Source organism: Passer domesticus, chromosome 5 (genome assembly GCF_036417665.1).
Source record: "Passer domesticus isolate bPasDom1 chromosome 5, bPasDom1.hap1, whole genome shotgun sequence".
NCBI lineage: Eukaryota > Metazoa > Chordata > Aves > Passeriformes > Passeridae > Passer > Passer domesticus.
The window spans coordinates 79,849,339-79,876,659 of record NC_087478.1 but is presented as its reverse complement, the minus strand read 5'-3'; the positions used below and the strand labels follow the sequence as shown (position 1 = coordinate 79,876,659).

The 27,321-nt window shown below is 38.6% G+C and overlaps 1 long non-coding RNA gene across 4 annotated transcripts in view; it reads right to left on the bottom strand.

The window, feature by feature from the left end:
- LOC135301126 (uncharacterized) overlaps positions 1–26,896 on the bottom strand; it is a 143,337-nt gene extending 116,441 nt beyond the window's left edge. For all 4 annotated transcript variants that reach the window (XR_010362861.1, XR_010362859.1, XR_010362862.1 and 1 more), the window contains exon 1: positions 26,690–26,896. This is a non-coding gene — a long non-coding RNA (uncharacterized LOC135301126). The remainder of the gene's footprint in view (positions 1–26,689) is intronic.
- Positions 26,897–27,321: the final 425 nt, after the last annotated feature.

The window sequence follows — 27,321 nt, the reverse complement described above, 5'->3', positions numbered from 1 at the left end:
CTGGAACAAATGTTATCAAACATGAACCCTTTTTCTAACCAACCATACCTACATTTTTTCCTCATTCTCAAATAACTTTCAATTTTACAACTACAATAAACTAACCAAGAAATGGATATTGAGGCTTAAAGAAAAAGGGGGGTTTGCAGAAGGAAGCCAAATGAGGAAGGGAGAATGAAAAGGGAAGAACTGGATTCAGAAGTTTGGGTCAGAACTTCCTGCTGTTTACAGACTATAAAACAATTTTTGGTGACCTTCCCAACCTGTGAGCATTGTTGTCCCTACAGTTAAGCACCAGTCCAATAATGCATTATATCAAAGTAGAATAAAACACACCAAGATGCAAACTCAGCTCCCTTATTCCTACAACTTCTATGGAATATTTTTCTTCTGCATCACTTCATTTACCTTAAACATTTAGTTATGGCTTACTATAAAGTTTCAATAATTTTTTGTTTGGTTTGTGAAATTTTCATGTCTTTCTCTTAAAAAAGTTATCTTTAAGTGGCAATTTGAAATGAGAAGTTTCTTTTATTTCATTTTTAAAAATCTCAGTAAAAGAAGTTTCTTTCTGAAAAGAAACTTTGCACCAAAAGAATTAAAATGTTTCCAGATCTTGCTGTTCCTTCTCCCAGATTTCATGCCTCAGTTTGTCAGATTCAATTCAAGTTCGCAAATAGAGGCACATCATACATTTTATTCTCTATACTGTTATTTCCAGCCAGACAAACAATTATGGCACACAAAGTACAGATCATCCTTCACTGGAATTGATCTCCTGCACCTCCTCTTTCATTTCTTTTGGGGGAAATCTGCAGAAAATGGGACTTTTTTCATTAATTGCCTCACTGTAAGCCCTCCTTATCTGGCTGCCTCCTTCTATGACTTAATGCAATGCTTTTTCCTCTATGCAGAAGTGTTTGCACAGAGCCAAATCTCAGTTCAGCCAGTGCTCTCACGGGTAGTAATGCTTGGTCTGCAAAGAAAAACTCACACAAATCAAGGATAGGAAAAAGTTTTTTTCACAAGCTCCTCAGTCCTGTTTTCAGGTGTGACCTCACTTCTTCTGTGCCACAGAATCAGCCAGGAAGATTTTGTCCCTTCCTCTGGACTAGACCTGTTCTTTCTGGTGTGATTCCTTCTCTTATTACTTCTGAGAGTTTTGGATTTGGGCTTTTCCAGAGGAGGAGACAGGGGATTGAAGACAGGGAGTTCAATCACACACTGCAATGTGATTATAGTCCTCAGTTTTTACAGCATCCCACTGTGCATTGAATCCTCCATCTCCTTTACTGCCAGTTTTAGGATGGCATCTTTTCCATATAGGAAATTCAAATCTGACACCGACTGTCTTTCAATCACACAAACACAAAATAAACTCAGGTTCTGGTGGCTTTCCTCACCTAAATATTTTTAATAGATTTTTGAAAACAACAGTAAACAGCAACGGGGTAAAATAGCAAGTTCCTTAAATTTCACTTACAAAAAGGTGGCACTTGGTAGCCTCTGAGGAGCTCTTTGAGATGTTGGCTCCTGGTCTGGTTTGACCTGACAAGTCACAGATAGCAAAGCAGCAGCTCCACCACTTGAAATAGAAAAGAATAGTGGAGATGCAAAACCAATAAAAGTGAGATCACCTGTCGGTTTTCCTGACACTAGAGGGCAAGCCCATTTTAGGTAACGCTACGCTGGTTGAAGAATCTTAAAACATGTTTCCCTAATAGCAAGTAAACTGTGCCAACTCTCAGTCACTTGTATCTCCTCATGGACTTCTCTGGCTTCTGAGGTAGAACAACTCTACTCAAGCTGGTGGAACTAAGAGGGCTGAAGAGAGCAGTCATCAAACCCTAGATCTTAAATAAAACTCTCAGCCCACACAAGGAGGGTTCTGATATTAATGATGGATAACAATAAGCTTCAATGTTAAGGACATTTCCCTTATCTTTACAGATTTATTTTTTTAATTTCAATACCCTAGACTCTTGGTATTTATTGTAAGAATATTGATTGCCCAGTGGTCAGCAAGACAGATGCAGGATGTAGAGGGGAATGTGAGAAATGTGTGAGGAAATACTTTCCCTGAAATCAACACCTCATCTCACCATCTTACTCACTAATAAAAAATGAAAGAAAAACCTTGTTTAACTCCTGTCTCTCACTGTTTTGCAGGCTCCTCCATGGTGCCTTCCTCTTTACTGAAAAAAATCAGACACTACAGCTCATTAAGCCAGACTTTGAAAGATAAGAAAGCTTAGAGACTCCCTTACTTCTCTGAGGTTAACATTTCTTTAATAGAAGACAATGGTCTTGTGGTTAAGCCACAAACTTTCTGTCAGGGGACCTTGGTTACAATCCATTACACACACAGACTGTGGAAAGTCCGTATTACTTATCTTGCCTTAACTACATTTTAAACAAGGCCAAATAAATTTGCTTTTCCACTGGATAAGGCAAGGGTAACTGAGGCACAAAATGGATGCTGTGTGTCCTGCAAGGACAGCCTCCTAGGGATAATTTATTTCATTCACCTTTGAATGCCAAAGGTGAACAAAATAATTTTTTTAAAAATTATTAATCAGATGAAAAAGTATTAATAAGATGAAAATAACAGCAAGTATTGAAAAAATTTAGAAGATCTAAAATCACTCATCTATACACACATTTAGAAACTAAGTTGCACATATTTTCCAAACACTTGGCATGCAGGTGGTAGAACATTTCATTCAAGAGATACCTGGGTTTAACATCATTTTAATCACTCAGAGAGTGATCTGAGGGATTTGTAGCCTACAGTCCCCCAGTCCAAAAGGACACAGTTCTCCATTTTCTGCTAAGGCACATGCAGTCTATATGCAAGCATCCTTTGTGAGCTGTAGCCCCTAAAATAGCTTTAGACAATTGGGTTTAGACACCTGAGCCTCCCATCTTTATTTTCCCAATATAAATATTTGGAAAATAGAGGCAGGAGATCTTCTTATCAGTTCTTATTTATAAGCTACAAATCAGGCCAAAATTCACCCCAAATTTGTAATTGCTACACTTCAGCTAAATTAACCAGAATTGTACATGATGCACTAATATGTATTTCCCATGTCACACCTATTAACAATTACCATCATACAGAATAACTACTTTACATGCAATAACATTTGCAAACCTTGTCTGGTTTCAAATACAACAGACTCAGTTTGGAGCTCAGACTCAGATATTGGAATATTTCAATTTAATAGCAGAGTGCTACAGTCACTAAGACCTTAAAAACTAAAGCAGGCATAGAATAAATGTGTACAACTACAGCTGAGAACAGCAGGAGGTAATTCCACTATCTCACTTCTGAATTGTGCAAACTATTCTGAGGAATGTTCAGTTAAGTCTTGCATAGCGTTTTATCATAAATAATTACAGCTTAACTACACTTGGCAAATAAACTCACAAAGCATTTGCTAGAAAGCAAAAGATCTTCTTTTGAAATTTTTGCTTATTCACCAGATACTTTCAAAACCCCCAGCAACTTGTCATGCCCTCCTTAACAGTTTTTGTAGAACAATGTGGGGTTTTCAAAACACGAAGGTTAAAATTATGCGAAATGTAACAAATCATTGTTAAAGCTCTCTCTCACATGGAAACAACTTGACTTAAAAGACAGCTCTTTAACCAAATACCAAATATTTGGAATCTGACAACACATTTTTCAGGGCAAGTTTTAGACTGATACAGTTGGAAACAGTAACAGTGCTGTCATCTCCAATGAGTTTTATAAGAAGAATTAATCAATTTATCAACAGAATCGTTGAGAAAAAAATTTTTTCTGTTTCAGTGTAAGTTCCCCCGACTTTGTCATTCAATTCAAGAAAAGATCTTAGCATTGCCTGCAGAGCTTGTAGAGGCTTAAAAGAGAAAAAAGGACAGACAAAATTACCTCATGAGTAAAACTTCCATACACTAGTAGTTACAGGATGATATTTTGTGTTTGATGATACTTTCTCTCTCATTTTGAGTGTAGTACCTCTCTATCGTGCCATATATTGCTGCTGCTTCAAATTATTAATTCACCATAACACCTCATCCAGAGAGCCATTTGCAGCCTGTGATGCCTACACCCTGCACATGGCCACTGTGATGTTTTTGGACCAGTAAAGATCTTTCACTGCTGAATTAGTGCATTAGAATACACTCTGTAATAGTTGCTGCAAAAGCCAGCAAGGAAAACAAAAAAACTTAACTTTTAGGTTCTGTACCATCTGTGCATTGCTCTACTGAGGCCTTAGCTCTGAATCACCATGCATTTGAGGTAAACTTGTGTTTGGGGAGGGAACTGATGTCCATTTGTTGCTAACTAAATAATCAAGATGTCAGAGAAAAAAATCTGCCACAGAAGTATTGTGGAGAGAAGAAATCTGTGTTTGGACCAATGTTGAAGTATTACAGGAGTCTGACCTTCCTGCTGCTCTCCATCTTCATCTATGTTTTTGTGCAACTTAGATTGCCTAGCAAGGAAGAGCTGTATTGGTTTGTCAGAGGAATTGTATGGCTCAGATGTATTTCAGGAGAAAGAATTCATCTGGATTAAAAAAATGGATTAGAGTGCTGAACTCCAGATCTCCTTGTGAGTGTATGCCATAATGGAAAACTACCATATCAGTATCTATTTTGGTATTTCTTATCTAAAGTAAAAAAAAAAAAAAAAAAAAAGAAAAAGAAAAAAAAAAGGTAAAATTCTTGTATTATTGTGGAAATGCTGAAATTTCCCACAGAAATGGAAATTCCAGAACATCTAAGGGGCCTTAATACAGGTGCTTGACAGATAGAAATTATGCTGAGAGTTCCTTGAGACAGATTCTATTTGCAAGCTAAGTCTGTCTGCACATACAAGCTCAAATAGAGTTTTGAGATCTTTAAGGTATTTTTCTAAAGCATCTATCCTAGATCACACATGACATGCTCTAGATGGACTAACTAATGTATAAACAAAAGATAAAAGGAGCTCTCCCATCTTCTTCACAAAAAAAAAATTCTAAATTGTTTCTTCTTAAGTCTGTTCCTTTTGCTTTCATTAGAAATTTAATTCATTGTGAATAATAGGTTTTCATTCTAACTCCTTACATGTTGATGCAATGCAGCTATCCCAGTCTGAAGTGCAGCTCCTAATTCCACTTTCTGTGCAAATTCAAAACAACCAAAAGATGAAGCATGCAGCCAGAAAGGCAAAGCACAACTCTGGAGACCAAGTGACCATTCTGTCTGTGACCTGTCTGCTCAGGAGCCAGCTGACATAAAACCACCCCAGTCCATATTTCCAACCCCAAAACTGCCTGTAGCACCACTTCTGATAGCACAGCAGGGAAAGTAGCTGGCAAGAATCTTCTTTTTCTTGTTGAGGTGGATATGAGCTGGGTAAAAGCAGGTACACAGTCTTGTCTTCTTTAACAGAATATTCACAAAAATGAGCAGAAAATGTTGGTAAGTCATGGCACCAACTGGGCTCCTCTTCAGTGGAGGAAGAGGAAAAGTTTAGAGGCATTTCATTCACTTATGAATCAGATCTGTGTAGATGCCTTTTCCCTTACTTCACAAATGCTTCCTTTTATTGAAACCAGACTTTACCTAATAATGAAAGCTGTGAGGTGCACAATAATCAATAACTATTACAAGGTAGATTTGCAAACCCCTGCAAGCTCATCAAAACTCAGAAACCCAGAGAACCACAAGTTATAAAAAAAGAAAACACGTGGAAAAAGGATATACTTCACAGAGTGAGTTGGCACATTACAAAGACAATAGCAAACACAAAAAAATTAAACCAGATTTGTGTGACAAGATGAACTGTGAAAGAGAAGAAAGTCTTTGCAACTGTATTCCTTCAACTTTTTACTCCATAATAGCTAAGTAATACCTGGCAATTCAGCCACATTTTACTCTACAGCTACACATTAACAAGTCCTACTTGAAATTTATATGCATTGGCACCAAGTTTAAATATTCAAAATGCTCTCAGAAGCCACAGATTACAAATAATAAAAGGGTCTTTAGTCTTTACTGAAAAGCAGGTCACCTCTTCAAATAGCTAGATGTGGTTATGCCTGTCTGGATTTCACTGTTCATCTCAAAACTATGTATTTGTCACTTGCAAAATATTTTTGGATTAAATACAATATTGTTTGGAATCAAGCTCTGTAGTCGAGGTAAAACATGGAAAGTGTTAAACACCAATATTCACTGAGCTGTCTTGCCAAAAATGACACCTTGAAACAGGTGTTTAACAACAGAACAATGATATCTTTCATCAAATGGGGTTTCAGAGGCACAGGGTACTGTATTCCTTGCAGTCACATTTCAGAACCCTTACACTTCCTATATCTGTGGTTTTGGGAAACTGGTCTTAGGAAGAAGAGGGAACCTATGCCTCAGTCAAGGTCATACCAAAACCAAGTTGTGAAACTGGCCTGTGAAGATCAGTTTCCAGACATCAACCAACTTTCTCTACTTCTCCTAACATAAATATTCCACTTATGTCTTTAAAGCATTATCAATAGAAGTATTAAGACCTTCACTGATATGAAAAGTCAAAAAAATGCATGGGTTTACTTCATTTACAGAGATAGATGATTTTTTTCTAATGCAACAGAAAGGAGAAATTGCAATTCTATGTATTAAAAGGATGTAATGCTATATATAATAATATAAAGGCATTGTCAAGTAAATATTAGGCCTTGACTGCAGAAGCAGCTTGTGCAATTCCTCAATATTGTAATTGCCAGCTTTATTTTCTTATGCCTGAGCAAAAGACTGCATCTTTGGGAAATTTACAATTTACACTATTTATCGAGACAGTTCCAATTCCTTTTTTATTTGTTTTCCAAAAGTACCTATTTTTTACCTGTGCTGACCAGTGCAAAATCAGGCCCACTAATGTTTATAAAATACCACATTATTGTTAGATATCGAATCCAAATGCAAGCACTGCAGCTTCTAACAGATAGGAGCTTGATGGAATCTGTCTGAAGATTGCAGGTGTCCAGACCGTCTCTGCACCTACCCTGGTAATAGCCCTTGACACAGAAGACAAAGAGCTCAGCATTTTGTAAAACTTTCTCAAGCTTTGACATTTTAACAAGAGCATAAAAATATCTCTCTCGCCTTTAATTTTCAGGTTTATTATGAGCCTAATAATTATAAACTCAGAGGAAATCCAGGCAGTCGCCTATTAACATTTAAGGTAGTGATGTGCTGCAAAGATTGAACAAGTGAAGGATAGCATTGATACTTTTTTTTCCCCAACAGATCTAATGTTTTATCTAGTGCATAAATAGGATGCTAAATGATCAAGAGGGCTAAAGTGACTCTGGCAAACACAAGAAATCCTTCCCAGCTCTTCAGCAGGGTGATAAAATCACTAGTACCTCTTGTTGTTCTGTAAAAACTTTAGTCAGTAAATCTCAAAATGCTTCATTAAGGTTATAAATGTTAGATACAGAGACACACAAAAATTAGCGGGTTAGTGGCAGGTCTGGGACTACAACCAAGAGCTGTAGAGCAGCACTCTGTCCTTGGTAAAGCTGCCTGAGGAACACACAGGAGGTTCTGGACTGCAGGGACAAGGCCAATACAGATGGACATGATCCTGCACCTCCCAAGCCCTGTGCAGAACACACCTCCCACCTCTGCAGGGGCTGTGGGTGACACCCACAGGTGTGGAGGGGACAGGCAGCAACGCCTGGCACCTCAGCACAGGTGGAACCAAGCCAGGTCCTCCCTTTGCTGGCTCTGGCTGGGATAGGATTGGTGGCTGGAGCTCCACCACCATCAACAAGGGGAAGGGAGAAGATTTCCCTCCTGCAGAACTCCTCCCACCAGGCTCTATCACTGCAGCACGGTGTGAGGAAGGATGGGTGAATTGTTTTCTCATTGCTTAGCTGAGAGCAATTGCTCTTCTGACTATGCTAAAAAATGAATTTTCTTCTTACTTAAAGATTCATAAAGAGGAAGTTGCTGTGCATGTGCTTTTCTGCTCTCTGTAAACAGCACACCACAGGCCTCTGTGTAAACCAGGACTTGAGACTTGGTCAAGGTCAGGAAGGTATGTACTGTACCCTAACTTTTTTCTTTAACAGATATATTATTCTATTAGATGGAAATAGTACCAGGGCAATTCACCCCCTCCTGGCTTTCCTATCTATGTGTGAGCATCTTTGAGAAGTGGGATTAGAGAGAAACCTGCAGGCATATTAATAAATAAACTTCACATGCTGTTTGATATTAAGTAAACATACCACTAAATATTTCTCCAGGGGCTTGTGATCTCGTAACCCATGGACTTCTAATTTGGTTACCTGTGACATGTGGTTCTTAGCCCCAGGGTTCCACAATGAATTAATTCTAAACCACTTTTTAAAGTTTAACATACCAAGATAAAATAAACATATGTTCTTGAAATAAAACTTGGTTCACTTTTCTTTATAGGTAATATGAAGTGCTACTATTAAAAATGAAAAAGGAAAAAAGGAAAGATAACTGGGGATTCTCAGTCAGAGGGACACACATGGTCCTGATATAAGTTAAGAGGATAGAACCTATGCTGGAAAAAGGATTTGCCTCTGGATCAGAGAAATCTCCCTTCACAGAAACCCTATCCTCTGTTATAACAAAGAGTTTCATTTTAGGAAAACATGTATTTGTCCGTGTATTGATACACACAAATATTCTCAGTCCTTTCTGTCTACCTGTTTGACCATTTATCCCTCATTAATAGAGGATGAAAATTTACTATTGAAGAATGGTTACTGAAAATACTTTTATCAAGTTTTTTGGGTGAGGGATTTTTTTTTTCCTGTAAGTGCATCTTGATTTTACAAGATGTGTCTCTGCTTGACATTGATCAGACAGCCTGGACTGGATATTATCTAGATTATAACTTCCCATAGTGGGCAGTGTTCTGGAGCTCTCACTTTTTCAGATTTCTCTTCCATATGACAAGAAGCTGTGTGGAATCCCACGAAATGCAATTTATCTAGACTACCAAGGGGAATGGAACATGAGACCTCACCCTCAGGAATTCCAGCTGAATCTTGAGAGTGCTGGCAACATCAAATTTTCTGAGTTTGGTCAGATTTTTCCACCTAAAGATTTTTTTCTAAAACAGATAGATGCTACAGTTTCCCTACTCTGATCAATTTTGCTTCATAGTTGCTAAATTAGTTTATTCAGCCTCAGTCTCCAGTAGCTTTTTTTCTGACAGGGCAGAAAATTATTGCAAATACTCTTTACAATCAATGCAATACAAATATGGGGGAAAAAACCCCACATATTTGCCTCAGTTTCAATTTAAGGTCATGACTTTGGAATTAACTGCAAAAGACTTAGAAATTAAGATTTCAGCTTGGAACAGACTGATAAACTGAGCCCATCACCTTCACATTACAAAATTGATATCTACACTTAAAAATAGTGGAACAAGAATATCAAAGATATAGAGCTGCTGGTAAAAACTTAAATAACATTTTTTTCAATCAGGAACAGGGTGTATTAAACAGGGTGTTTGATCACAGGCCATCATTTTTACCTCCTCAAAATGGATTTTTAAATTTATTTGAAGCTAAATTTGGGCTGAAAATCATCACACCAAAAAAAGTATTCCATTTCATTAAAAACAAAACAAAAAAACCCACAAAACAAAACCAAAAAAAAAGAAAAAGGAAAGAAAACAAAACCCCAACCAACCAAAACCAGTGGGTTTGGACTCAAAATATTTAATTTTTATTTCATAATTTAACTCAAGAAAATTACTTCTGAATATTTCATTTATTTTTGGTCCTTTTTTATGAAGGAAGCTGGCCAGTGTTCAACTCCCCATGACAATTGATTACTTTGATTTGAAAGACACTTCAGTAAGTCAAACTTTTAATACAAGTCTTTGGAGCACCTTTTTGGATGAGGACACTAATGCAGCCTACATTTTGTATTCTTCAGAATTTAGGGAGTGTTCAGTGCTGCAAACTCCATGCTCATCATCAGTCTGCAATTTTTCTTCTACTTTTGTGAGGCAAAGTGACTATTATCACAGTTTTTGAAACTGAAAGCTGAGGAAACAGACTTTGAGATAGCAAAGATCACACAGGACAGGCCAGGAATGGAAGGCAGATGCTTGATTAGCCCAGTGAATTAAGCAAAAGGCACTCCTGCTGCTTGAGAAAATGTACCCCCCTACCTCAAGATAAATAATAAAAAATAAAAATAAACCTTTAACAGCACATGGATTAAAATTTAGCTGCTTGTGAAGATGTGTTTCTCCTAAGTTTAGGATTCAGGTATTAAGAGACTCCAAATACTTGGCACATTGCATTCAGTTCCCTAATTTATTTTTTTTTTAAGAAAATCTTCTCCACAAATGTAACTGGACTTATTTTGTAGAAAAGAAAACCTGCCTAGAGCTCTAATCACCATTTAGCTTTGCTTCTGAATTTCCTGTTTCTCAAGATGGACAGTCTTTCCAGGATGAGAGAACCATGTCATATACCAATAGTTTATTATTTTCTACCTCAGCCTCATAAAGAAAGTTAAAAATTTCCTCAAAAAAAAAAAGTGATATAAATGTATACATGACAGAATCAATTTTTCTTTTAGCTAAAGGGCATAATATACAGCAGTGTGTCTCCTGCTGCTGAAGGGAAATTATTGTAACATCATTCTACTGTCCTATGAATGAGGAGTATCAGAGAGCTTAAAGAAAGGGATAGTTAGCAGGGAGAGAGCAGGACAGGTAAAACTGTATTTGCAGTGTGTATTGGAAGGAATTGGAAAACATGACAAATTTCATAGATACCTCTTGTGGACTTGCCTTGGAACACTGTCCAAACCTTGTTCCTCTGTCATTTGAGTTAAGCTAAAAATGAAATTCAGGCATTGACAGCCTATTTTAAAGGGAATTTGACCATAATAAAGAAAAAATTTTAAAATAAAACCCAACAAAACCAACAAATAAAAACACCTCATAACAAAACAAAGATGAACAGTGTACTAATGAATTTCAAAACCAAACCAAACTTTGTTCTTTCTGGACAGCTCTAACAAGCAAGTCTACTAATGGCCCCTTTTGACCATTGCACTGCTCTCAGCTTTTCCAGAGACAATTTATAAGAAATAAAATCTAATGAATCTCCAAAGCTGTACTTTCTTGACTTATTACATTAGCAGGACCTCTCATCTGATTGGGAATTTTGAGAGAATCACAGAATTCATTACAGCAATTTACTGTATAATGGTAGATGGCTAAGATAGATCCCTACTAATGAGATGAACATTAATTAAATAAATTGTAGAATAGAAGTGAACTGTTTAGCTGAGTTAAAAAGCCTTGCAAACAAGCCTTGCACTACAAGTCTGAATTCTGTTCAGCCACACATTTTTCTCAAATGAAAGCATGATTTACTTTATTTTTATTATTTATCTTATTATTGTTGAACTATATATTGGAAACGGAGCTCAGCAGAAACTGTCTTTAGTATCAGCAAAGATCCAGTTCAATGACAAAATAAGATCATCCTCAAAGAAAGAAAAAAAAAACAAACAAAAAAACCCAAAAAATCCATCAACCAAAAAACAACCAAGCCATAAGTTCCAGAATGAGGTCTCCCTCCTGAAATCTGCAGGTTGATTTAATGACCCAAAAAACAAGCATCTGCAATTTTACAGAAGAAAATGTAAAGGAAAGACTTGTGTCCAACTTTCAAAACACACCTTAGTTTTACATTATCATTTTCCTTTTCCAGCATCTTTTGCCTACTACCTAAGCATCAACCATTTCTTTCGTATGACGCAAAATAAGAGAAACTGATAAAAAAATTGTTTAATATCTGGTTTAGGTATTACAAGATAAACTCCCAAGGATGGTGTTGACTTCAAAATTATTCAATTTTTTTGTTTGTTTGTTTACATGAATTGACTTTTGAGAACCAAGCTTGGACAAAATGAAAGCTCAAGATTTTGTTCCATAGGGCCCATTTTACACTAAGCACCTGAAGGTGAAAAGAGCATACATCTGTTAGAATGAGATTCTCGAGGTCAGATTTTTCCTTAGGCACAAGCATGAGGTTTAAAAAATACACACCTATAAAAGTCACTCACAATCCAGTGGTAGGTGGGTTTAAATGAGAAATCAGGTGGTGTTACTGAAATAACAAAGGATAAAGGAAGAACAGGATAGCCAAAACTTTAAGGTGTCCTAGACACACTTTCAAAAATGAATTCCTTGGTAGAAAAACTCAAATTAAATTCTGAAACCCATTTTAGAATCTGAATCAAGTCAACGTAACCCACCCTTGATTTTCATGCCTGGTGGTATTATGCATACTCTGACTCCTTCCCCAGCAAGTTTTGCTCCCTCAAAAGCTTTCTCCTTAGCCCCAAGAGGGGAAAAAGCACCAATGATCAATACTGAAACTCCTCATTACAACCAGTGCACAGGAAGTTCCTGTAAAACAATTGACAGCTGCTTGTTCTGAAAAATGTGTTTTACATAGATCATGAGACCAGCCAGGCAGAGACTCCACCCAGACTTCTGCTGACAGGGAGTGATGTAAAAGAACAAAATAATGAGGTAAAGTCCTGGACTGGGTGTGATTTTTGAAAGCTGAAGTGAGTATTCTTGTCCGTTCAATGGAAATAACTAGTCAATGAAGTTTAGATGAGACAGGATAATAGTAAAATAAACAGGTAAATAAGACAGTTTTCCATAAAAGGGCAAGTCAGCTCAAATCTTTTTCTCTGAAAGAACTCAAAATTTTCCATGAAATGTGACTTTCTGCATGTTAAACTGCATATAATTATGCCTAAATTTATCTCAGCAAAAAGAACACAATATTGTCTTGATCCTAATAAAGAACTTCCTCCTCCATTTCCCCCCCAATTTTTTAGCTTAATAAAGCTATTCTGAGAAGTTTCAGTAGAGAGGAATTTTCCTTACTATTATACACATATGCATAGCAGGAGACATCTTAAAAGTTACCGTAATCATTCAATCATACTAAAAAAAACTTTGTGTATTGCATGTGTGCCACTAAACTCATCACTCTCCTCCAGAACTCCTTCCAGCAGAAGATTGAGACACCAAAGTTGTAAGAGGAACTTATTCTGACACTGCCTGTTCTTTGGATAAATCGAGGGCTCCAGAGTTGTCAATACAGCACTTTTGCTACCCACTCGATTCAGTGCAAAATAAATGAGGATATTTTCCTCTTGCAGCATGTATTAAATCCCATTAGCATTAATGAGAGTTACACGTGAGTTTGGCGGGGAGCACACGCAAAGTGCCGAGCAGACAGTTTCCAAATTCTCAGCCCTCCCTTATATCTTTCAGCCATCTTTTCTCTGTGAAAGACTTACCATACAAAGTTCAGAATAAAAAAAGGTAAATCAAATTCTCATGCATACGTTGTGTTAAGATGATGGGTTGGGGTGGGGAGGGGGGAATCTGAGGGCCTGAAGTGCAAATAATTACTGTGCTTGCATTTAGCAAAGTGCTACCAGTTAAACTCCCAGACAGCACTAATACAGTAGGAAAGCTTTGAGTTGGCTGAGCAACTTTTCACAGCACACTGGTAAAATAATAAATTGTGCTATGACCGATAACATTCAATAATTTCTGATATATTGCTACAGCCACTTTTTCTACAGCGCAAAGCTCATATTTCTCTGTCATATTAGCAATTTCCATATTGCTCTTGGAGGTAGTAGGGAGAAGTACATCTCAGTAGTAACAAAAAGAAGCTTATTTAAAATACTAAAAATAGAGACAAAAATAAAAAAGTCAGGATTTTTTTTTTTTTTAACTTCCACAATACACCAATTGATGACTATAGGAAAAACAACCAAAACACAGCAGCTGTTACAACATTGTTTCATTACAGACCCAGAAGAGTAAGAGTCGTGGATCCATTTTGCCTTTTTCTTGCTTGATAATATCACTAAAGCATTAATGGAATCCTTACGGTCCATTGCTATGATATGAATTTATCTACAACATATTTCTTTATTGGTTTGGGTACAGATATATTATTGTTCTGTATATGGAGGTGGGAAAAGGGGGTTCTCTGCATCTGTTAAAGAAAACACATTCCCTATTAACGGAATATTGATTATAAAAAGCAAACTTTCATATAAAAATAAAAGAGTACTGATATTCACGTTAAGTTACCCAAATGAGTGAAAAATTAATTGGGAACTTAACTATTAGGCAAAACTTTGTTGACCTGGACTTAAATTATCCTTCCAGTCTCTATTAAAACTAGCAGAATACAAGACATACTATTGTTGTTATGGTTGGAAAACGTATCCTTATTTTAAGGGAATTAACCTTTTGAACTAGGTATTACCACAGGATGTCATTGTTCTCTTTTGATTACAACACTGCAAACATTTTTCTGATTATTATAAACTTAAAGTTTTATTTATTACTATATAAAAATATGTGTTGAGTAGAGGGTAAGAAAGTTCTTTCTACAATGTTTTTAAGTCTTATTTTTGGCATACAGAAAAATTTACTAAAAAAACCCCACAGAACCATTATGATCATGCTCTTGGACACACAGCTCTGACAAGTGTTTCCACACATCAGGTTAACACTGAGAGGGACAAGAGCTTAAATAACTTTTAGTGTTTCAAGAATTGCATATTTCCAGTATGGAGGAAAAATTCAGTGACAGTGAACATCTTATTTGCTATCATACAGTCACCATCAGTTTTTCAGGTCCTAAGTAATTTACAGGAAAACCTATCTGTTATTGCCTAAGGAAATGGCGAGAATCAGTGTCAGAGCAGAACTCAAAACACACAGAAACAAGGCAGCCATGTAAATGCTCGCTTCAGAGGGCTAAGTCTAGAGGATGAGATCCTGTGGACCCATGAATAAAGCCTCAAATGTCATTGCAATGACTTGTGAACACCACAGGTTGAAAAAGTCACAAGAGGTTGATTTATTCATCCAAAGGCTTGTCTGTATAAGATTTAAGACGTGCCTTTGCTGTAACTGCTTTGTACTACCTGGCCTTGCCAAACTAACAGCTGCATTTACTGAGAGTCAGGTGAGGAGGGGACACGAAGGAGGAGCAGGAAGGAGGATGCTCTCCCATATATGAATACAGTTATCAACATCTAACCCATCCCCATATGCCTTACATCCTGCCTCAGGGATTTCTGGGGTTTGTGGCACACAGGTGATGCCTCAGGTTTAGCTTTTATACTTTTCAAATTCTGTGCTGCTTTAGTGTGGGGTCTGGGCTTCTCATTAGGGGATGGTGAGATCACTGCATAGTGCAGGGAGACAAAACAATTCCTGCTCTAGCTGGGGACCAAGGACAAATGATCCAAATCTCAGGCTCAAGAGCATAAACAACATGGGCTGAAGAGAGAAAACAAGGATGGGGCTTCATAACCTAAAGCTATAATTGGACAATTAACTCCAGTATACCAATAGACCAAAACTTGTGAGAGACTCTGTTACCAGCTGTCCATTTTTGTAGCCATTTGGGGTTGTGCTGCCCAAGGTGGATCCATTGAGGATATCCTCTTAATAAATCCCTATTTTTTTCTTTAGCTCTGTCTGGTCTCTGTTCTAGGTCAGCCTTCACAAGGCATCACAGGCATAGCAACAGAAGTTGGGGAGAACCAACTGCTATTTACATCCAGGGATCAACATCCCAGATCCTCAACACCTTCAAGGCAGGTTTGGACATGATTCTCAGACTCCCAGCACATGCCAGTTTTATCTGACATGGCATTGCCAAGCAGAGACAGCTTTCAGGCCAGCTCCTGTGACACCATGAAACATTCCTGGCTGAAGGATTCATGAGAGCAGCCATGGTAACAACCTCTGCTTGTCTCTGCATTTCCAGATCTCTCATGGTGACTCCAAGACATGGAGTGGATAGTGACTTCCAGAGCAACAGCTTTCTGGAACAGCCTTTGCCCACAAAGCTATGTCTGAGCTCACGAAATAAGAACCAGCTGGCACTGGAGAACGGGACTGCAGAGATATTATGCCTGGAAACAGCTGCAGAACTTCAGCCTGATGTAAATATTTCCTTTGATGTCGAGGAAAATCTGTTACTCAGTCTTGAGCTGTAACAATAGGGTTCCAGCACAAAAACTGTATGAGCTGTGAGGAATCCACATCCCTGGCTATCTAATTGCTTGCCCTGGCTACCAGCTGCAGATCTCAATGCCTGGACTGCTGAAGTGGAGATGCAACCTCTCCTCTCACAGCTCACTGTCATCTGGATCTTCCAGGTCTTGCCATTCCCCAGGAGAAAGTTTACATTTTTGCCAAGTTTGCCTATCTTCCAGTTTAACAGAGGGAGAAAGAATTTCTACAGCATGATGACCATCTAGACACAGTTCATCCATAAAATAAACATTAAAAACAAATTAAAATATCTAGCTTGTGCTAAGTCACTAATTGCCTACTGGTTTCTGCTCAAAATCTACTAGAGTAATAGGCATAACCCATTATTAGATAGAGGCAGCTTAAAAGCATCTATGAAGACACCCCATCTAAATTAATTTCCTATGGGATGCCCTGCACATATGCTTTGTGGAAAGAACAATGCTCACTTTGGACATCTCCCTTCTACAGCAGTTTCTGCTGCTTGATGTGGCTTACATTTCTGGCAGAACTTGGCCAGGTTCCTTCTACAGAATGAGCCAGAAAAGGGGTTTTTTGAGACATATGAATTGCACCACTGCTTCAAGTGTAGAAATTTTAAAAATTCTAGAATTGACCAAATTTTTTTTTTTTTAAGTAGATGTGCTATGCAAAGTGAAGGGCTTGATTTGAAAATAAAGAGGAAGCTTGGCTTAGACTGCTTTAAAAAAAAGTGAAAAAATAACCAGCAGCCAACTGTCATTTCTGGCCACAGAGTTTTCCTTTCTATGACCAGTCAGGCCAAAAGGCTGAGGAGTTTGGCCAAGCTGTTAAAATTTCATGAGCAGTTGGAAGAGGACAGGCAGAGTTTTGAGAGCTTCAGAGAGGGTTTCTCCATTTTGCAAATTTAGAGTAATATCTATATTACAAATGTACTTTAAAATTTTAGATCTTGTGCAGGCAAGTTAAAAATTAGCTGTATTGTTAATTCAGGTTTACAATGAATTTGAAGCATATTGGGAGTTAAGGGTGTTAATAGCTTCGTGCAATGTGTTTCCTATCTATTGCTTCAAGTCCTTTTTTAAAAATGCATTTGCAATGATAAAAATCACCATTCAGATTTACACTGATTAAAGAAAAGCCTTACTGATAACAAACTTGCACAGACAATCCAAATTAATTGTTGGTTTGATTAAAATGCAGCATGTATATGATAACTATGAGCTCTTATGGTCACACTGTGATTCGCAAGCAACACAGATGTGATAAGTGCTCATTTTTAATCTGGTACAGTTTGCATGTGCACCAGTATCATGTTGGAAAAGAACATATGTTTGAATAAATTAAGTACCCAGCCACTGCCTCAGGAGTCCCAAAAGCTGAGCTAGATGGTGCTTATTGTAGGGAACAAGAGAATAATGGGGGAAAAAAAGATGTTCTAGTACTGTCAGCCTAGTTCTTGCATCTGTCCAAGCAGCATTGCGACATCATTTTAATGTGTGCAGAGATGTAGCAATTTAGAGGAAAGAGGAACAAGAGCTTGAAAACCAGTATGAGATTTTATGATGTTTGTATACAACCTTTTTAGGAGAAAATACCTATAAACACCTACAAGTAACTTCTATACTTAGAATATTCTGGATTCATGCAGACATACAGCTGTATGAATAAAACAGTGCACATTCCCATAATTAAAGACTATAATATAGTGTATAAGCAAGAGAGAACCAAATTAAGATTCCACTTGCATCTTCAATTCTAGTGCTTCCATTATACATATTAACTAAATCAATCCCTGCAATTACTGTAAATATAACAACTTATCACAATCTCGAAATAAAAAAAATGGACTTCCAGGAGAAAAGCCTTGACTCACACCAGATTGTCAATAAAACACCCCACAGCTATGCAACTTCAGAGAAATAAACTGTGGTTTGCCAAAGAATTACCCTAAGCACTTTCCTCTTTAAGTTCTGCATGACAGCAACCCCAAGGCTGCAACAAGCACTTCCCGAGCTCAGAAGAGCACAGTGCCCATAGTACTGGAAGTTTTCTTTGTGTTGATGGCATTGTCAAGACTCACACATCCACTGTGTTTGTTTTTCCCCTCAGTTCTCTCTGCAACCACACTTCATCAACCCATGTCTAATATGTTTTAGCATTATTTCTTCAGCCCTGCCCAGGGCAAAATAATTTCAAAAGTCATCCTTTGTTCCCTTGTTTTTATACAGCCAATGCTTTTGCCAAACCCAAAATGTAATGTTAATGGCAATCTTGGTGTAGGGAACTGTGATGTACCTCCGACTTCTTCCTTAAAATCTCAGTTCTGAAATAGAGCCTGGTAGGCACTAATAAAGAAACTGTTGCTAAGAGAAATTACTTCTGGGGGCTTTATGATGAGATTTCTTATGGGACAGTACCTGTGCAATAACACAAAGCCAGTCCAATACCCTTTAATAATTTCATGCAAGAAAACTATAATTTCCTGGATCATGCATTGTACACATCTGCTTGCTAAGGGATGTAAAAAATAACACAACCAGCAGAAGTAGAACGGAAAGTTTTACATTTCACCTGGCCTGATGCTCAGAGTAACAGTATACTTTACTCCTTACCTATAGATTTAAGCTGTCCATCATAAAAATAAGCAAACCAACCAAACAAGCCATACAATACTTGTCCAAATTGAAGCCAAATAGCACTTCATGGGCTAAGAGCTCAAACTGAAAAATTTTGGTTCAGCCAAATGAAACAAGTGCAACCAACAAATTTTAGCACTAGAAAGAGGATACTTCAGAAGCACAGCATGGCCCTTTGGCCACTATTTTATCATCCCACCAATTCTACCCTTTTATTAATATTCATAGAAGATATATAATAGCCTTATTTTCGCTTTTGAAGAAAGCAACAGATGAAGAGATAAGAAAGAACATCTTCTGTTGGTCCTTTTAGGCCCAGCCTACAAAGAACAATCCTTGTCAGCTGCTCTCCCTGGTTTCTAGTGCAAATCTGTGTGTGCTATAGAGCCATCACAAACAAAAATAGTACAAGAAGTCGTCAAACATTTGGCCATGAAACATTTCAGCATCAAGAGACTGTTGTCTTGCATTTTCAGCTTCTACCCAGAATATTTTTAGCAGTTTTCAGAATAAAAGGAGGACATTGCCAACCCTGCAACAGCTTAAAAAAAAAGAAGAAAACAGATTAGACAAACAAGAACTGTTTCAGCAGGGTGAAAAATATCTTTTTTAAAACCAAAGGCAGAATTTGAGGTGTGGAGCAATTTCTCTCCTGCTTTTTGAGTCCTTCAGAAGAAACAGAAGCAGCCAAGGTGAACATGTAGCTGGGAATCCTGTTCACTAATAACTAGTACCTCGGTAACAAAATCCTTACAATCAAGATTTTTGTTCTCTAAGAATCTTTAATTGATTCCAGTTTTCTAATTAATCTGAAAGATGTAACCTAAAGAAGTAAACTGGTAAGAAATGCAGAAACATTCAATTAGGAGCAACTCTAACAGGTTAGAATAGGGGTTCAGCTACATCAATTATGCTAATGAAGTCACTGAATGATAAAATGTTCTACTCAAACTGTTTGTATAGTACTACTAACTTTTTATTTGGGTTTTGGGTTTTTTTTTAAATTAGTTCATGCTGTTTGGAGTTGGTTGGTTTCTGGGGTTTTTTTTTGTTTCGGATTTTTTTTTGCAAACAGGTGCTCACAACAAAAACATCAGTGGCCAAAGGAAGTAGAGTTTCCCAAGAAGTAAGAAAAAGAAAATTTGGAAAAAAAAAAACTTATTATGTGCTAAAGCCAGAAGGTTAGGAACCAAGTAGCTTTGTGATGCTTTTACCTTAAAGATCAGAATGGGAGTTACACTCTAGGTCTCAGGTGAAATGAGTCTGACAGATTAGGTCTGATTCCCAGCTGTCAGTGAACTACATCAGAACACAGCACACACATACACAGCTTACTACAACTAACTGTGCTCTGCTCCTGACAATTTCCCTCTGGAGCAGACAAAGATAAATGAACTGCTGTCCCCAGGGACAAGTGTCCCTCAATGAGGCAAAACAATCCACGTTCAAACACGCTCTGGTGACGCCGCTCCTGACTGCTGCAAACAGAACCAAAGCCTCTCTTTCCCAGGAGTTCATTGTGGACACTACACAAATCAGGGCATCACTAGAGAAGAGGTTAGGCAGGGGAGGAAACTCTTATAAATCCTAAAATCCTATAAATTTTTTAATAGAAAAAAAAATTAAAACCTTCTCACTTTTCTCAGAGGGGGGATTCTTCTTTCTGTTGCCTTGTCCTGATTCCTGACTGTTCTTCAACAAAAGGCAGCATTTCTTGTGAAAGTAAGGTATAAAGGACTTTCTAAGATAATTTCTCTCATGTTCCCTGCTTTTCTTTCTATTGTTTTGTCTTTTTATCTTCCAACCCCTCCCCTTCATCCTACTTTTGCTATTCACCACAATTTTCTGAAATGAAACCAAGCCTTAGCCACCCTACTGATGCTTGCCCTATCTCTCACTAGATCACACCAGGATATCCTGCAATTCCCTTCCTTAAAATTGATTCCATTAGGAACAATTCTCTCAGAAGTTTGCTGTTGAGCATATTTGCTAGTGGGTATTTTGAAAGAGTAACCACTTTAAACACAAAGCCATCAGTTCTGTAGTATTTTTCAACTTGTCTTATCTAAATGACACTGCTTTGCATTCAAAGTCTAATCCATGATCAAAAAAGTCAAAAGCCACAGTAATGAAATTTAAAAAACAGGATTTCTCTCTAAAACAAAGTATCATCTGCACAAACACCTCAGAGAATCCCCCAAGAAATCCCTAGGATCGCTGAAATGTTTCTTGAATGCCATTAACATCCAACACCTTCATACTTGCAAATAACCCATTTCTGGATAAAAGGTAGGAAATTTTTTATGAACTGTGAAAGAAAATCACTGTGAAGAGAAGGACAGCACATGCTTCATATCCATACTCGTACCTATAGCTAGAAATTTGTAGCAGAGGTTTAGTAACTGGGTCCCTTGCACGAGTGATCCTTTGCATAGTTTTCATTTCTCCAGCCATTTTATCAAGCAATAAACAGATGACCACACATTTGAACCACTGAAGACAAAGAATTTACTCAAACCTGTCTGCAGACCCTGAGAAAGTACTCCTCAGCCTTAACCTCTTGCCAACACGTAGCAAAAATACAATGACTCTGGATGCCAGCAGTGCCACATTCCAGAGAAGCTTCAGCCCTGCTCTGTAATTTCCTCACACAAGGCTCTCCCCAAATTCTCTAAGATTTTTTTAAGCCATATGTAATTTTCCTGGTGAAAAAGAGTATCATTATACAAGCCTCACTAGCCAGGGTGGGTGCAGAGTCTCCAGCTAGTTAGTACTGTAATTGTTTCAGAGATTCCCAACAGGATAACTGTGGTTACACAGCTTTTGCAAATGAAACCCACAGGTTATGCAAACGAAACCCTCCCTGTAGCTCAGTTCATTTCTGCTCACCCACAGACTAAAGCAGAGAGCTCATCCCCCCCAGTGGCTCTGTTCATCTCCAGTTCTGAACAAATCACTATGCAAACAGCCCTGGGGCAGAATTTTACCCTTTGCACCAAGAGGAGGGAGCAGAAGATGCCAGAGCTTGAAACAGACTGAAAGACACATTTTACCAACAGAACTATTAATATTTTGATCTAACAAGCGATAGACCAAGTTTGATAACAAAAGAATGGATCACTACTTAGGATAACAGTGCCTTTTAAAATGGGTTACTCTATAGCACTATGGCTAAAATGCTTCCTGGTCAGGTAATCAAGTCTTCAGTTCTCAAGCAGTCTTCTGCATCCTTTTTTTCATGTAATTAGCCAAATACTGAGTTTGCGTCTTCCTATTAAGAACCATGCCATTATATATATTTTCCTTTTATACAGGACAGCAATTTCTGTCTCAGAACAGTTCCTGGTTTTTATCCTCTTTTTAGTTTGATCAAATCTTCAGCCATCTCACTTTCCTTACTATACACCATGACATCCATCCTGCATTTTCACAATCTTTCATCAGTTAGACTTTAAAACACAATCAAGATGCTTGTGCTCAACATTTTCTTTGCCCTATTACCAGGACAGGTGAAGGTCTGATTTTGTCTTTAATCCTCACGCCATAACTCAGGGCACGTCCATTGCTAAAGTTTTAAATTTGGCCTGATAATTTAAACAGGTGTTGGAGGCATAAAGCTGACCTCTAATTAATAATGGAAGCCAGAATTCTGGATGAGATAAGGACAGCATGAGTTTGGCAGCCCACAATGGATAAAGGCACCAGCAGAGCAAACACACCATGGCAGGGTCCAAGATTAGCAGTGCAAGTATTTTCTCACCATTCAGTGACAAAGGAGGTTATATTATCCAAAAAAGACTATCCCAGACACACAGGTGGTGGTCACTGATGTACACAACATATTTTGTCACTCTTAAACAGGAATGACATCACACATCATCCTGCCAGTCTTCCAGATATACAGATCAGCTGCTTGCTTCAGCCCAAGTCTGAAGAATCAGCTTGACTGGGACAAAAGGAGGGCTCTAAATGTGGTACACACTCACATGTGAATTATTGAGTGCCTTCATTCAAAGCAGTCTCTTCAGGCACACAGTTTACAAGTGTGGGCTGGCAAATACAGGCAGGATACACAAAACCACTGACCTAGAAAGCAGAGCTCCCTCCATGACTGTCGGTGGCAACAGTTTGAGGAGGAACCTTTGAAAAATTCCATTTGAGGACAACAGGACCTGGCAGCTGTCAGCCCTGGTAGTCAAATCAGTGGGGAGAAAGGCTTGGCCAGCCACGTCAGACCCTTGCCAAGCTGTGTGGGGCTGAAGCTCCAGCCAAACCTTTCAGCACACTGGACATAATTAATGCAGAAAAGGCCCTTTGCCCTGCAGCAGCCTGAGAGGGGCTGATAGGGAATCACTGATATTGCCCTAATTTTACTTCTGGTTTATTCAGTTCCCTGCATTATGAAATTAGGTACTTGCAAAAGCTCAAGACATAAAATACATTATTTCAGTTTTTGCAGGAACTGCCAGAGAACCCAAAGCATTTGTTTGTTGATAATAACTAATTGTAAAAACTTGTACAGCCTTCACTCAGCTGTATTTTTTAACAGTACAAATACCATTGTATTCTGGAGACTGACACGTGAGATTCCTTCAAGAGAAGATCAGAAATTGGTGTTGCAACAAAAATCCTGCCTTTTAAGCATGTCTTCAGGAGCTGTAGGAATTTGCATCCCACGGTAAGATGCTCTGTCAGTGGGTAACCAGGTTTTAGATTAAGCAGCTGGTTAGGAGGGCAGGCATCCTATACAGGGGAAGGCATTCAGGTAAAGGTACGGATATCGTCTTCAGTGAATGATTAAGAATAGAAGCCTACATGAAAAGGTGTGCTCAGTTATTCTCAGAAAAGCTTTCTACTAGACAGTTGAGAGAAGATGGTTTATCTCTGAGACCCCTGCAACCAGATGCTTAGGCCCTGTTTAATCTCACCTAGACAAAGTTATTTAAAGTCCAGACAAATCTCCCTTGGCAGGCAAGGAGGAAAGTTAGACTCAAAGATGCACCTATGTACTCAGACCCTACTGTACCAGTTAATCTCTTTGGAAACCAGAGAAATTCAGACAATTCACTTGATTTAGACACACAAGTCTTGAGCTCAAGACATCAGGCCAAAGCCCACACTCACCACTTCATGGAATGAATCTCTTGACTCCCTCTAAACACTTTAACTTCCCTTGGCTAAACATGAAGGTATGCTGCAAGCAATGCAATCAGTTTTCCTGTTTCAGAAATGCTCTGCCAGCATTCACCCCCTTCCTGTGCATGCTTTCCTTAGTGGTCCCTCCAGTGAGATGCCAGCACTGACTCAGCCTCTGCCAAACAGCCCAGCCACACTCTGGAAGTCTTGGCCTGTCCCCTGCATTCTTTCCAGGCATCCATGTAAGAGACTTAGGATGGATGTTGGGGATTAGATGCCTATAATGTCCAAAAGGACAGAGCAGAAAGGAAGAGAATAATGTAACTAACCACATCACACCAGGCCAAAAATCTTCATCCCAACAGACAAAAGCAGGGGCAGCAGAGTGTGGGTGATTTGTGCCTAAGCAGCAGCTCAGCATCAGTGATCTAAATCACAGTGATTTAGATGTTCTTGGTATCTAATCTCACATTGTACTGAGGACATTGCAATGCAACTCTGAGCATCCAATTCTAATTTAGCCACACGTGTACACATTAACTTCTCTACAGCACTGCTTCTGTTCTCTTGCTGCCAAGCCTTGTGTCCCTTCCCAATACACCATTATGAGGTTTTGGGGGTTTTTTTCCCTCTTTTTAAATCACAAATCAGACACAACAGTCTGCTGAATCAAGGAACCCTCTTTAAAGAAGGCAATGCATTTTGAGCCTCTAGAGTATTTTGGGATCACATTTTCTGGCTTTCCTCCACAGCAACAAGGACCACAAATATACATTAAAAGAAAAAAAAAAACCCAACAAAACAATAGGGCAGGAGAAAGAAAATTAGAGTGTAATCACTTGCCTCCAGCATCTGGCTCTTGAAGAAAAACATACATGACCACCACTCATTACCCTCCTACTCTCATGATTCTTACCACCTCTCTTAGCTGGAGAGTCTCACTAGATGATTGACAGAGCTCCCTGTCTGCCAAGAATATTTAGGGCCATATAATTTTACCCTTGGATTAATAAATTTATTTTTTTTTTATGTAAGGATGTGGGCACACATACCAGGCCATCATTTCTTTTGGGAGCTTGTGAATTGCAAGTTGTAGTCAGCAACAAACTCTACCCGATGTTCTTCTAGTTAAGTAATGCTTAAATAAGAACAGTATCAAAATGATAAATACAAACCCTCTTTGCTTTGCTCTTTTCATGGCCTCGGTCTATACTTGATGTCAAAAAGTACTGTGAAGTATTGTAGGTAGTGCTAATAATGAAAACTAAAGCTATGGCTGCCTACCATTCTCATTAGAACTTCGTATTTTCAGTCATTTATAACTTAGCCAAAAACAATGCCTCAAGCTGGTTTAAAGGAGGAGGGGATCAGTAATTAACTTAATCTGTTCCTGAGAGCATCAAGGAAAACTAGTCTTTAGCGTGATATTTAGAGGAAAAAAAATCCAGCGATTTCTTTGAAGCATCCATACATTTCACTGCTCCAAAGCTGGCATTCATAAATTTGTAAAGAACTGTCCTAAAATAAAGCAAGTTTCTTCCTCACAAAGTCAAAAAGGCAAAAAACCCAAACAAACAAACAAAAAAACCCAACCAAAAAATCAAACCACCCCAAAACCAGCAAACAACAACCAAAAACCATTGCAATTATTTACAAGAAGGAAGGGTCACAGCCAGTGGGGACCATGATCCAGACATTTTGTGTTAGTTCAGGTGCACTGAGCAAGGTCATCCCTAATTCTTCAGCAAAGGGAACAAATTGGAGGAAAGAAGGGTGGGTTCAACAATAAAGTGCTTGAGGGGCACTAGTATTATAAAACACAAAATTCTGGAGTGTCTTCCACTTTCCCTGCTGTTCTCTTTGCACATTGGTGTGCAAATTTGTGTAAATCCATACGAGTACAGGACCTGCTCTGTTCTGTTCTCTCTCCCTCCCTGCCTTCCTGACCACAAACCCCACACTCAGGAAAATGGGGAGGCTGGCTGTGTCCAGCCTGCCAAGAAAAGGGAGTAATGCACATGGAATGAATCTTTCCAGGGTTAACATCACTCCTGCCGATGCCCAGTCCTTGATTTGGGGTTTGACTGCACTGAGGTTCAGCTCCCTGCAGCCACTAACACAGAGCAAATGTGAATTAGAAACTGTAGTTTCTATAGTGAGGAACCCTTTTTCAGAGGTAGCTGTGGGGTTTTTGCCAGGCTAACTAAGGTTGTGCAGGTTGTTTTGGGGTGTTACAGCCCTCAGCTCTGTACCTGTGTCAAGGTGGCTGCAGGCAGTACTTCTCCAGCCACTTCTAGCACCTCCCCACACTTGGCTGTGCCAACCATTAATAAACCTGATAGAAGCTGCAGCATGAACAAGTATTTGAGCTAGGATTAGCTTCACTGCAGTTTTGAACAGGTGTAAATTTTTTTGGCATAAAAGGAAGATAATACACACAGACCAAAAAAAAAAAACAAAAAAACCCCCAAAACTGCAAAACACCAGAAAAATCAAAGTTGCTTCTCCTTTCACCAAGATGTGTTCACCTTCTCCTCAGTGAATTCTGTTCACATGGATTCCACACTGTGAGCTTGCCTCCTCCACAAGCCAGCTGCTTGCTCCTGACAAAACACACCTCCTACCATGGGCTCTTCACCTCCCTCCTCAACACTGCAACAGCAGCTCTGCATTTGCACTTCTCCCCACTTCCAAATTCACAGCAAGAAAAACAACCTCCAAAACACACCAATTGGATCTGAACAGAGCTTAAATTAATTAATGGATTGTTCCAGGTACTCACCCACACCTTCCAGTCCAAGGGCCTTAGAGGAGGAACTTCATGAGCATCCCTCTGCTCAAGAAAATATAGAAAGGGTCCAATAACAAACTTGAATTTAATTTGCCCACATGGTCTTCCACTAAACGTGGACCCAAAAATCCCTCTCCTGCTCTCAGCTCCCTCTTAATATAGGTATCAACATGGACCCTCACAGCTTATTTCACTCTCGTCTCATCACCAGCCTCACCCCCACAGCTGATTCCACTTTTGTCTGAGGCCCCAGGTGACACCCCTGAGAGGTTTCAGCACGTTTTCAGGTTCAGGAAGTTCATGTTGATTTCCTCTACATCTTCACCTGAAGTTTTAATATTCTGATAGCAAGATTCTCATTTGTCCTTCTGTAATTTTTATCATCTCAATGCTCAGTTGCTGTGAGCTTTCATTTTTTGGCAACATTGATAAAGGGCTTGCTTTGTAAAAACAAGTTTTATTCCCCTTATAGTTGCAGAAGTAGGGCAAGCATGATTTAAATGCAAGAAATACTATATTAATTGTTTCTTTTGGTAAGATGCAAGTAAGCATAGGAAACATCTATCTGGGTATTTATGCAGAATGTTTTGCTGGAGCAGCTGAGCAACTACAAATCAAGCCAA